The following is an 11,250-nucleotide window of genomic DNA, read 5'->3' on the forward strand; positions in this document are numbered from 1 at the left end:
TAGTAGTCCTGCCCCCCAATCCCACCAAGTGGCTCTAGTGTGCCTCCCAAACACCCTTCGCCCCCACCCCCACCCCAGCAATTGGTCCAAGGATCCCCAGTGGCCCGAGTCTGGCGATTCAGAGTCAGGACTTTTGTAACTGCAGCTGGTGGGAAGCCTCTTCTTTCTCCCAGTCATGGGTGTGGGTGGATGGTGGCTGTGGTAGGCCAAAATATGGCCCCCCAAAAGATGCATGTCCTGGTCCCCGGAACCCTAATGTTGCCATATATGAGGGGGGAAGTCCTTGCTGATATGATTAAGTTAAGAATCTTGAGATGGAGAGATTACCCTGCATCTTCTGGCAGGTCTAAACACCATCACCTACATCCCTCTAAGGGGGAGGAGGAGGAGGAGATGTACTCAGAAGACAGGGGTGGGAATGGCTGGCGCAGCCACAAGCACGAGAAGCTGGAGGAGCTGAGGAGCGAAGAGGCTCTTTCCTGGAGCCTGTGGAGGGAGCGCAGTCCTGCCAGCACGTCGACTTCAGCCCAGTGGAACTAATTTTGAGGTTTTGGCCTTCAGAACTGTGAGAGAATAAATTCCTACGGTTTTACACCCGCAACTGGCCATCGTGAGAGCAGCCACAGGAAACTGATACAGCAGCCAAGAGGGGCCCGGTTCCGGCTGAAGCGCGGAGCGGCACCACCCAGAGAGAGCGAGGCCAGCCCGTGGAAGACACACTCAAACAGGGACCGAGGGTCTCTGCCCAGCTCCAGCCGCGCTTCCTGCACCTGGGTTCTCAGGGATGAAAGTTCCATTTGGCTCCGGTAGGGGGGGGGGTTTCTGTCTCATGCAGCCAGTGAGTACAGACCAGTACACTCTCCCATCCTGAGGAAGATGAGGATCAGGATTTACCTTTACCTGCGATCTGCCTCCCAAGGGGGCCGTCGCCGCACTAAGCGCAAGTGACTTCCTGAAGCACTTCTAGGTTTGTTGCTGCTCACTTGCTCATCCAACGGACACTTGCTGTGTATCTATGTGTCCCCAACACTGCTCTAGACACGGGGGAGCTGACTAAAAGAAGCAGTGATGAAAACTTGGCAGGAGGTAAGTTAAGGCAGCTGAGGGAAGGGCTGGTTAGGGCCTCCCAGGACACCCGAAGGACTGAGGCTTTTCCTCGGAGAGGGTGTGGGAGGCACTGGAGGATTTGGATCAGAGGAGAGAAGGGACAGCATCTGCATGCTGAGCTGGGGGTGGGGGGGGGGGGGCGAAGGCCAGTGAGCAGGCTCTTATGGTCCAGCTGAGTGAAGAGGCACCTGGACCTGAAGGATCCCCCTGGTGGAAGTGAGGGCTAGTGAGGCCCTGGGCAGAGCTTGAAGGTGCCAGTAGGTGGTTTTCGGACTAACTGGGTGCAGCGCGGGGAAGAGAAAGAGAATGGGCAATATATGAAGTCACGCCGTTCCTACCCTGGTCATTCACTCTCCATCGGACTTTTCATTTCAGGAGCTCACTCTTCCACATTGTTTTAATAAAGTTAACACAGGACACGGTCTACGGAAGCTCACAGTGAGGGCTCCTCCAGGGCACTTCCGTTCCTTTCGCGAAGTGCGAGTCACAGATTAGAGTGGCGTCCTCGCACGGGCATTTCAGGGCGACGTACAATGCAAAATGACCCCCAACTCTAGAGTTTTGATGTCTAGAGCAGAGCAATCAATGACGTTCGATATGAATTGACATCAGTAAACTTTACAGGCCCGGATTCTGATTACAAATTTGATTGTAATCAAACTCACTTTAAACAGTCCTAAAACAAAGTTCAAAAGAATCTGATCTAAAAGTCACAGTCATCTGTTGTGAACATGACCGTCTCACAGACATAAGGCCTCTGGAGTTTTCTTCCTTCTAGTCAATTTTTAGTCCACTCTCTGGTCATCATTGTCCTCATAGACATTACTATTTCCACATATTTTTTTAATTTTTAAATAATTTTATTGATTATGCTGTTACAGTTGTCCCATTTCCCCCCTTTATTCCCCTCCACTCTGCACACCCCTTCCCACCCACATTTCCCCCCTTTAGTTCATGTCCATGTGTCATACATATAAATTCTCTGGCTTCTACATTTCCTATACTATTCTTAACCTCCCCCTGTCTATTTTGTAGCTACCAGTTATGCTGTTTATTCCCTGTACCTGTCCTCCCTCTCTTCCCCTCCTACTTCCCCGCTGATAACCCTCCATGTGATCTCCATTTCTGTTGTTCTGTTCCTGTTCTAGTTGTTTGCTTAGTTTGTTTTTTATTTTGTTTTAGGTTCAGTTGTTAATAAGTGTGAGTTTGTCATCATTTTACTGTTCATATTTTTTATCTTCTTTTTCTTAGATAAGTCCCTTTAACATTTCATATAATAAAGGTCTTTAACTTGACCTTATCTGGGAAGCACTTTATCTGCTCTTCCATTCTAAATTATAACTTTGCTGGATAGAGTCATCTTGGATATTCGTTCTTGCCTTTCATGACTTGGAATACTTCTTTTCAGCCCCTTCCTGCTTGCAAGATTTCTTTTGAGAAATCAACTCAGAGTTTCATGGAAATTCCTTTGTAGGTAACTGTCTCCTTTTCTCTTGCTGCTTTTAAGATTATTGGCTAATATAATTATGATGTGCCTTGGTGTGTTCCTCCTTGTGTCCAGCTTCTTTGGGACTCTCTGAGCTTCCTGGATTTCCTGGAAGTCTAGTTCCTTCACCAGACTGGGGAAGTTCTCCTTCATTATTTGTTCAAATAAGTTTTCAGTTTCTTGCTCTTTCTCTTCTCCTTCTGGTACCCCTATGATTCAGATGTTGGAATAGTTAAAGATGTCCTGATGGTTCCTAAGCCTCTTCTCATTTTTTTGAATTCTTATTTCTTCATTCTGTTCTGGTTGAATGTTTCTTTCTTCCTTCTGCTCCAAACCATTGATTTGAGTCCCAGTTTCCTTCCCATCACTGTTGGTTTCCTGTACATTTTTCTTTATTTCACTTAGCATAGCCTTCATTTTTTCATCTAATTTACTAACATATTCAACCAATTCTGTGAGCATCCTGATCACCAGGGTTTTGAACTGTGCATCTGATAGGCTGGCCATTTCTTTGTCGCTTAGTTGTACTATTTCTGGGGCTTTGCTCTATTCTTTCATTTGGACCTATTTGGACCTTTTTTTTTTTTTTGGTCTCAGTGTGCCAGTTACGTAGTGAGGGGCGGAGCCTTAGGTGTTCACCAGGGCGGGGCAGCCCAGGTCGCTGTGTTATGACGCTGCATGTGGGGGAGGGGTCCGAGAGGGAACAGTGTGGTCTGCTCCATTCTTGGCCGGTTTTCAGTCACTTTCACCGCTACCCACAAGCAAATTGGGCCCTTCTGGTGCTGATTCTACAACCCTGTGGATCTCTCCAACTAGGAGTTTCTCCTGCTGCCGCCTCAACCCCCACAGGTGTTTTCAATCAGAGGTTTGTAACTTTATTTCCCTCCACTGGGGCCCTGGGTTGTGCAGTCTGTCTCACTCCCCAGTTTATCCACGTGTGAATGTGGGATCGCCCTGTCCTCCAACCGCCACCTTGTCGTGAGTCCTCTCTGTCCAGCTGCCCATCTCCACCCCTCCTACCAGTATGGGTGAGTGTTTCTACTTTAACTCCTTGGTTGTCAGACTTCCATACGGTTCAATTTTCTGGCAGTTCTGGCTGTTTTTTGTTTTTTAATTTGTTGTTGTCCTTCTTTGGGTTGTGCGAGGAGGCCAACTGTATCTACCTACGCCTCCATCTTGGCTGGAAGTCTCCATGTAGTTTCTTAAGCTCCTGGTTATTGCTTCTGTTTTGTTTATCCAAACCAAACTGAGTGCGTGTCATCGGCTGTTTCATGCTGGTCCTCTACCAACCTGGGGATGGTTCCCAGGGACCATCTCCAGCTTTGCCGGCCAGTCCGGGCTCACACGCAGTGCCTCTCCCTCTCACCATTTTCAAACAGCACCCACTCGGACAGTGCAGCCCTCTCTGTCCGGGTCGGCAGGCCAGGTCCATGTGGTAGGGTCGGTATGAACACTGCTCTCCTGTTTCATGTGGACAGATGAAAACCAAGTGCAAACGACCATCTGGGAGAAACTCGACCAGTTTTGAAAGCGCACGTCTCATGCTATCATCTGACGTCAAATCTCGTTCCGGCTTCAGACAGCTCTCAGGGCTCTTTCATTTCTTTCTAAGCACCGCGTGTGGATGCATCCGTGTACCATGACACCAGCGGGTCATGATACAAGACTCACACACAATGGTGATGTGCACACAACTTTTAAAAGACCGCCAGAAGTGGAATGACAGAGGGTGAGTAGCTGCTGTGCTTGGAGTGCCTGGGGAAATCAGCAATTCAGACACAACAGATCTGAAGGAACACAGTCTCTAGGATTCCATAAACAGAGAGGAAAGGGAAAAGAAGAAGAAAATAGAAGTAGGCACGTAGACTTCACCTTGACATGGGACAAAAAAAGAGATTGCTTCTCACCGGCAATAAAATAAATTAATGTTTACCACACTTTTCTTGAGCAGTTACCTATTTTGTTCTGGTTCCCACAACACGCTGAGAGGCGCTAATCTGATTTTACAGAGAAAAGAGCAAGGCTCCAAGGTGGGGTGTGGCTTGTCCACCCCACAGTAGGGACTGCCGAGGGGGTATGTCCACGGCAGACCACCTGACTCCAAGTGCACATTCATTTCCATGGCACCGTGGCACCTCAGATTTTGAATGAGAGCTCCAGGGTCCACACGGGATGTTTCACGTGGCTCGGTGGCCAGGACAGATCTCTCAGAGGCACCTCCGTATCCCAGTGGTGAGCAATGTTGCTCAGCAAACAGTTACACAAGACCTCAGCATCACATCATCCATCTGCTCAGGGCTTGGAAGGTGTGGGAAGCAATGGTGCTCCTAAAAAAAAAAAAGCCATAAATCCATCATCACCTGAAACACGCTCCTTCAGAACAGAAGTCCTGACTTGTTTCACTGCAGGCAGTGCCAGGGCGAGTTCTCTTGTACAAATACCCTGGGAAGCGGTGAAACCCAAAGGATTAAGATGTCAGATACACAACCCAGCCTATGAATTGTTCAGGACTCAGACTGAGCATATTTCGATTGCCGTGATGTAAAAGCCCACAGACCCTCGTCCTGGCTTTCTGTCCCACGGCCCAGGCCAGGAGACAGGCACTGCCATGGACAGGTTGTCACCTGCCATGTGTCTGTGGGCACAGGGCTTGAGGTACAGCGAGAGGAAGCATTCATCCGCCTGTTCCTTTACACGACCTCTGAGAACACCTGTTTCTGCGTCGGGGGTGGGTTAGGATCTGCAAATGTGACAGAGGCCCAGGCAGCTCTTGCCTCAAAGCTCACATTCAGGGTGAGAGAGAAACAACCCCACCCCCGTGACAGTCTAGAGTCATTGATAGGCCACGACAGGCCATGAAGCTTACTTACGGGAGCTGCTCTAAACATTGCCTCTCTCTGCTCTTCTTTTCTTTTTCCCCAGGTTTTTAACCATGTTTGTACTTCTGTAGGAAGACTTAGGGGTGCATTCACTCTAATGCTGCGGGACTAAAGGGCCCAGTTTGGGGAGGAGGCATTAATAAGTCAGGGTGGGACAAGATCCCAAAATGTACAGCCTTCCAGTTGCAGTTGGCAGAATTAGAAGTTGGCCCAGGCATTATGCTAGAAAAACACGTGCCTGGCTGCCTTCCAGCCATGTTTGCCTGACCGCCCACCCTCCTGTGGAGAGCAGAGCCCCGCTGTCAGTGGGTGGGCACCCCAGAGGCACCCGGCACAGCACCGCTGTGTGCGGAGCAGGCCACACCAGGCACACGGGCCTCCGACCATATGCACGGACAGCTTTGCCATGGCAGCTCAGTGGGCTGCCCCCAGGAAAGCCACAGAAAGGCCCAGTGAAGTCTTGGTGCCCGCAGGACCCTGGTTGTGGCAACATGCTGCTTCCCAGCACCAGCCCTGCAGCAGGCGACAAAGAAGAGTTTGTCAGTGGTGACCTTCAGCCCCCTTCCTCTTGGGTGGTGTCCCCTCTCATACCACTCCCTGGGCACGGAGCCCTTTGGCATTCTGCCTCCCCCACCCATCAAACATTCCTTCAAGGAAAGATCTGATCGCCTCCTTCCCACTGAGATGGGAGTGACTGATAAGGCTTCCACTGCTCTACTGGAGGTTACGTGCCCAGCCCACGTTCATGGAGTGAGGACATGGCAGAGCTGGCAGGCAGACCCTGACACTCTGATGGCAGACTGAGTGGCTCTTTGCATTACAGGCTAGTGGAAGAATCATTCTCCAGTGTAGAATTAGCAGCAAAGACATATTGGCAGGGAGGCAGTTTGGACTAAGGTCTCTTTATTTGCATTTAGGTTTTCCTGACTTTAGAAAAAGCACCATGGCCCTAGCCGGGTGGTCCAGTTGGTTGGAGCAACGTTCCACATACTAGAAAGCTGTAGGTTCAATTCCCAGTCAGGCACATGCCTAGTTTGTGGTGCAATCCCCGGCTGGGGCGCTTACGCGAGGCAACCGACCAATGTTACTCTCTCACATCGATGTTTCTCTCCCTCTCTCTTCCTCCCTTTACCTCTTTCTAAAACCAACAAGCATGTCCTCAAGTGATGATTTTTTAAAAATGTGGTCAGTTTGGGTATTGCAGTAGTTAGCAACTTCCACAACAAGGCTAATTAGGCTGGATACAGTATTCTCTTTAGGCAATTGTTAGCTTGGTTTGTAGAGCCTAACAGGAAAAAGTCATTGGAATGTTTTTTTTTTTAAAGCAAAATGTCTTGCTATAACTGTTGGCAAGAAAGAAAATATGCAAAGTTTCAAATATCACAGGGAAAACTTGAAACTGCTGAGCCACCACCAAATCAGGTGACTGTTACAGTTTGTCCAAGAGGAGAGACCGCCAGGCCCGTCGGCAAGCGAGCAGAATCTTCCCAGGAAGCAGGGCCCGTCTGCAGGGCGGAGGGCGCCCGCCCCGAGTAGCTGGCCTCCTGCCTGTGCTCCGAGACCCTCGTGAGGCCAGACGTGTGGCCTCTCATCTGTTCCAAAGGGAACCGTAAGTTCAACATTGTATATCTGCCTTTTTCCTCTTTTCCACAGAAAATACAAATTAATAGAAAGCCTGTTTAATCTTTTAGCCCTTAAGCATGAAGTCCCCTGAAATCATCCACTGAATGTGCCCGCCTCCAGTCCCACCGTCCACGTAGAGTGCCCCGGCTGTGGGTCTGCAGTTGGGACCACGGCAGGCAGTCTTCCCAGGGAGGCCGCCCCTGTTCTCCTCCCTTTAACAGACAGAGGAGCCTATAAATACATTTCTCCTTGCATAGAAGAATTATCAAAGGTGGGGTTGGCATTGAATAAGCCAGAGGACTGGCTACGAAGGTGAAACGGAACCTGACCTTCAAAAGCAGTTTGAGAGCATCAGAGAAGAGGAAAAAGAACCCTGAGACAAACGACAAAGCAATTAGCTCCTGAGGGAAGGATGTGTGTGTGTGTGTGTGTGTGTGTGTGTCTGCATCTGCACGCTTGTGTGTGTGTGCTGCTTCATGCACAGGTGAGCATGTTCAGCTGAGGAGGCAAATGAAAGGTATCTTGAAAGAGTCTGCATGTGAACCCAGCCTGAAGGAGAGGTAAGGCCCCTGTTGGCAGGACATGCACCTCAGAGGGACCAACGAGAGGAAGAAAAAGGAGAGGTTTGCAACATCGCAGTTGGCTGGACTGTCAGATGCATGAAAGGGGTCAGCAGGGGGCGCTGTTTTAAAGGCAGGGCGGCGCTAGTGCTAGACCGAGGTAAAGACAGCACTGGGGAGTCTGAGTTTGCTCTGAAGGTGCGAGGAAGCCACTGAAAAGGAACACTGATTGGCTGTTGTTCACAAGTCACTAGTGCCAAGTTAGAGGTGCAAGTTGGATAATCTAGTGGCAGTACTTTCAGAAAGGTGACAAGTGGTACAAACCCAAGGGGTTTACACTCAACATTAGAACTGTGCTCTAGGGAGGGTAATGAGACAGCTGGCTGCGGGACTGATTGGACAGGGAAGAAATGGAGGCAGAGAGGAAGGTAGGCTATTGAAATCCGCTAGATGACAGGTGGAAGGTCCCAGAGCCAGGGCTGCAGCAGAGACGTGACTTCATAGAGAGGGTATTGTGAGGCAGAACTAACAGAATGTGGTGTACGTGATGTCAAAGTGGCTTTTAATGGGACCCATCACTCACCTTTTGGCTTCCCACGTGACAGAGACTGAATCTGAGCACCTCCAACCCCCTAAATAACCCTGGAGTCCTCAGTGACTAGGTCACACACATCTTCTACCCTTGTCAGAACAAACAAAGCCTCTCCAGATGAAAAATCCCCAAGCCTGGCCCTCAGAACTTCCATAGTTTAGTATCAACAAAATAGGGGCTCGTGAAAGCCCAAAGAGGAAGGGTCAACATAAGAAGGGTCAGCAGAGACAAGGTTTGGAATTAGAATTCCAAAATTCTAATTAATAATTAGAATTACTAGATTCAAAATATAAAATGATTATATGTGATATGTTTAGAGAAATAAATAGAATAAAAAATAAACAATGGTGTGAACACTAGCCAACATAACATAAAAAGAAAAAATATTGCCATTGGTAATAAAAGCAGAGCACAGAGATGACTAATAGATTAGACGTGGCAGCAGAGAAAATCAGAGAATGGGAAGACTTGTCAGAAGAAATTACTAAGATTGCAGCGCAGAGAAAAGGGAGATGGAAAATATAAAGAAAGAAAAAGATATGAAAAAAATAGCCCCAGAAGAAAACATTAGACAGAACAGATAAGAAACAATGCTCAAAAAAATAATGGCTGACAATGGATAAAATACACAAATCTGCTGATGTAAGAAGCACAACAAACACCAAGTGGATGAATACAAGGAAATCCACACCTAAGTAAACTGTAGTGATTCTGAGAACACAGAATGTAAACCAATGATTAAAAGCAGCCGGAAATAGATATGAGAATACCTACGAAAAAACTAAGTTAATCAACAGTTTTCTCAACAACAGGAGGATGAAGAGAGTGGAACCATATTTTCAGACTTTGAGAGAAAACAACTGCCAATCAAGAATCATGTGCTCAGAAATACTATCTTTCAAGAATTAAGTAAAATAAATGCATCTTCAGATAAATAAAATTTGGGACTCCTTACCAGCTACAGACCTTTACTCCAGGAACTTCAGGAAGCAAACAGTGACTTAGAATGAGGCCTGAGATCCAAAGGGGGACAGTGAACAAAGGACTTTGGAAATATGTACTGTATTTTTTGGACCATAAGACACACCTAGGTTTTAGAGGAGAAAAGGAGAAAATAAGGAGAAAATTTTTGAAGCAAAAAAATGTGGTAAAATATTTAATAACATAAGTAACATAATATTTCACCAATGTAAATATAAACAGAACTCAACAGCAGCATTAATAACCATTATTCCTCCCAAATATGGGCATGGGGAAGTAAATACGGGTAGGTAATCTACAGAAAGACCGGTTGGCGCTAAAGGAGAAGAAAATGAAAATATTCATCACAAAACTGTAAAGTCTTAAGCATTGTTAGGATTGTACGAATGAGTTTTTACTGTTCAGGAAAGAGACAGGGGAATTAAATCAGAATATTAAATTAAGGATAGCAAAATTTTTAAGGGTAACAACTGGAAATATAGACTGCATAGCTTTTAAACCAATAGAAGGAGACGTTTCTATATTTTCCCTCAATCATAGGTAGATAAACCAGACAAAGGAGTGAAGCGGTAGACTTACACCACACAAGCCTGACTTCATGACCATATATAGAACACACATTATTCATGAGCTCACATAGAACACGTATGGACGTTAGCCACGAATTAAATCATAAGAAAGCCATGTCAAATTTTCAAAAACAAAGGTGCCATACAGTTATATCTCTTATCATAGTGCAATGAAATCAGAAATCAAAATTAAAAATATATTGTTAAAACCAAAGATTGACAAAATCATAATAGAAATTTTTAAATGTTCAGGACTGAACAAGAATAAATAAATCTCTTACAAATCCAAACTTGTAGGATGTTGCAAAGGTGAAAAATATATCCCCTTACCTATTTAAATACATGAGAAAAAATTATAGCTTAAACATTTGTATTTGAAATCATAACACTGAAAGTAAACTGAATGTCCATTAACAGTTAGGAGAACCAGAGAATAAATCCATTGAAGAAAAAGGATGGAGATTATAAAGACAGGAACACACATCAACAAAAAGGAACACAAAGTTACAACTGAGAAAAAAGGTTTATAAAAATTGGTTTTAAAAAAGACTAATATAGTAACCAAATCTTTAGCAAGAGTTATCAAAAAAAAAAGGAAAAAAGGCACCAATTTAAAAATAATAGGAAGAGAGGACAGACACCACCACACAAACAGCAGATATTAAAAGGAAAAGAATATATTATGAAATATATTGTATCATCTGTTCAAAATAATTAATTGACCTGCTCATAAATATTATGTTAATAAACTTGAGAACTTATATGAAATACACTAATGCCTGGAAAATTATAATGTACTAAACTTGACTCGAGAAGAAAAAGAATGCCTAGAATTAAATCAGTAGTTAAAAATCCTCCCATAAAGAAAATAGCAGGCCCAGTCAATTTTATGAGCAAATTCTACATAACTTTCAAAAAAACTGTTCCAACTTCCTAAAAGATGGAAAATGCAGAATTACTCTGCTGGTAGCATTCCATGAGGCTAATACTGTCTCCAGGCCAAAACTAGACAAAAATGGTATGATGAAAGAAAGTTACATTCTAACTGGTAAACACTGATACGAAATCCCTAAACAACATCAACAAACCAAATCCAGCCAAACATAAAAAGGAAAATGTACCTAGTCCAAATTCGCCCCTTCCCAGAAATTCAGGGGAGGTTTACCATTAGAATAAGTGTAATTCACCACATTAACAGATGAGATGAGAAAAGCCATATGGTCTTCTATGACTCAGAAAAGTATTAGACAAAATTCATCATCCCCTCATGTTAAAAAATAATAACTTAAGAAACTCAAAACACAAGGGAGATCGAAAAAAACTGATGAATAGTATTTACAAAAATCCTATGTACGGCAAACACACTTCCTCACTGTGAACCGTGAGAAGCACGTGATGCCCACTCCCCTCGGCCCACCATAACTGGGGAACTTGGCAACAGGCCCTTTATCTA

This window comes from Artibeus jamaicensis, unplaced genomic scaffold, assembly GCF_021234435.1.
Source record: "Artibeus jamaicensis isolate MK-2021 breed Jamaican fruit bat unplaced genomic scaffold, CSHL_Jam_final contig_497, whole genome shotgun sequence".
In the NCBI taxonomy this organism is placed as follows: Eukaryota; Metazoa; Chordata; class Mammalia; order Chiroptera; family Phyllostomidae; genus Artibeus; species Artibeus jamaicensis.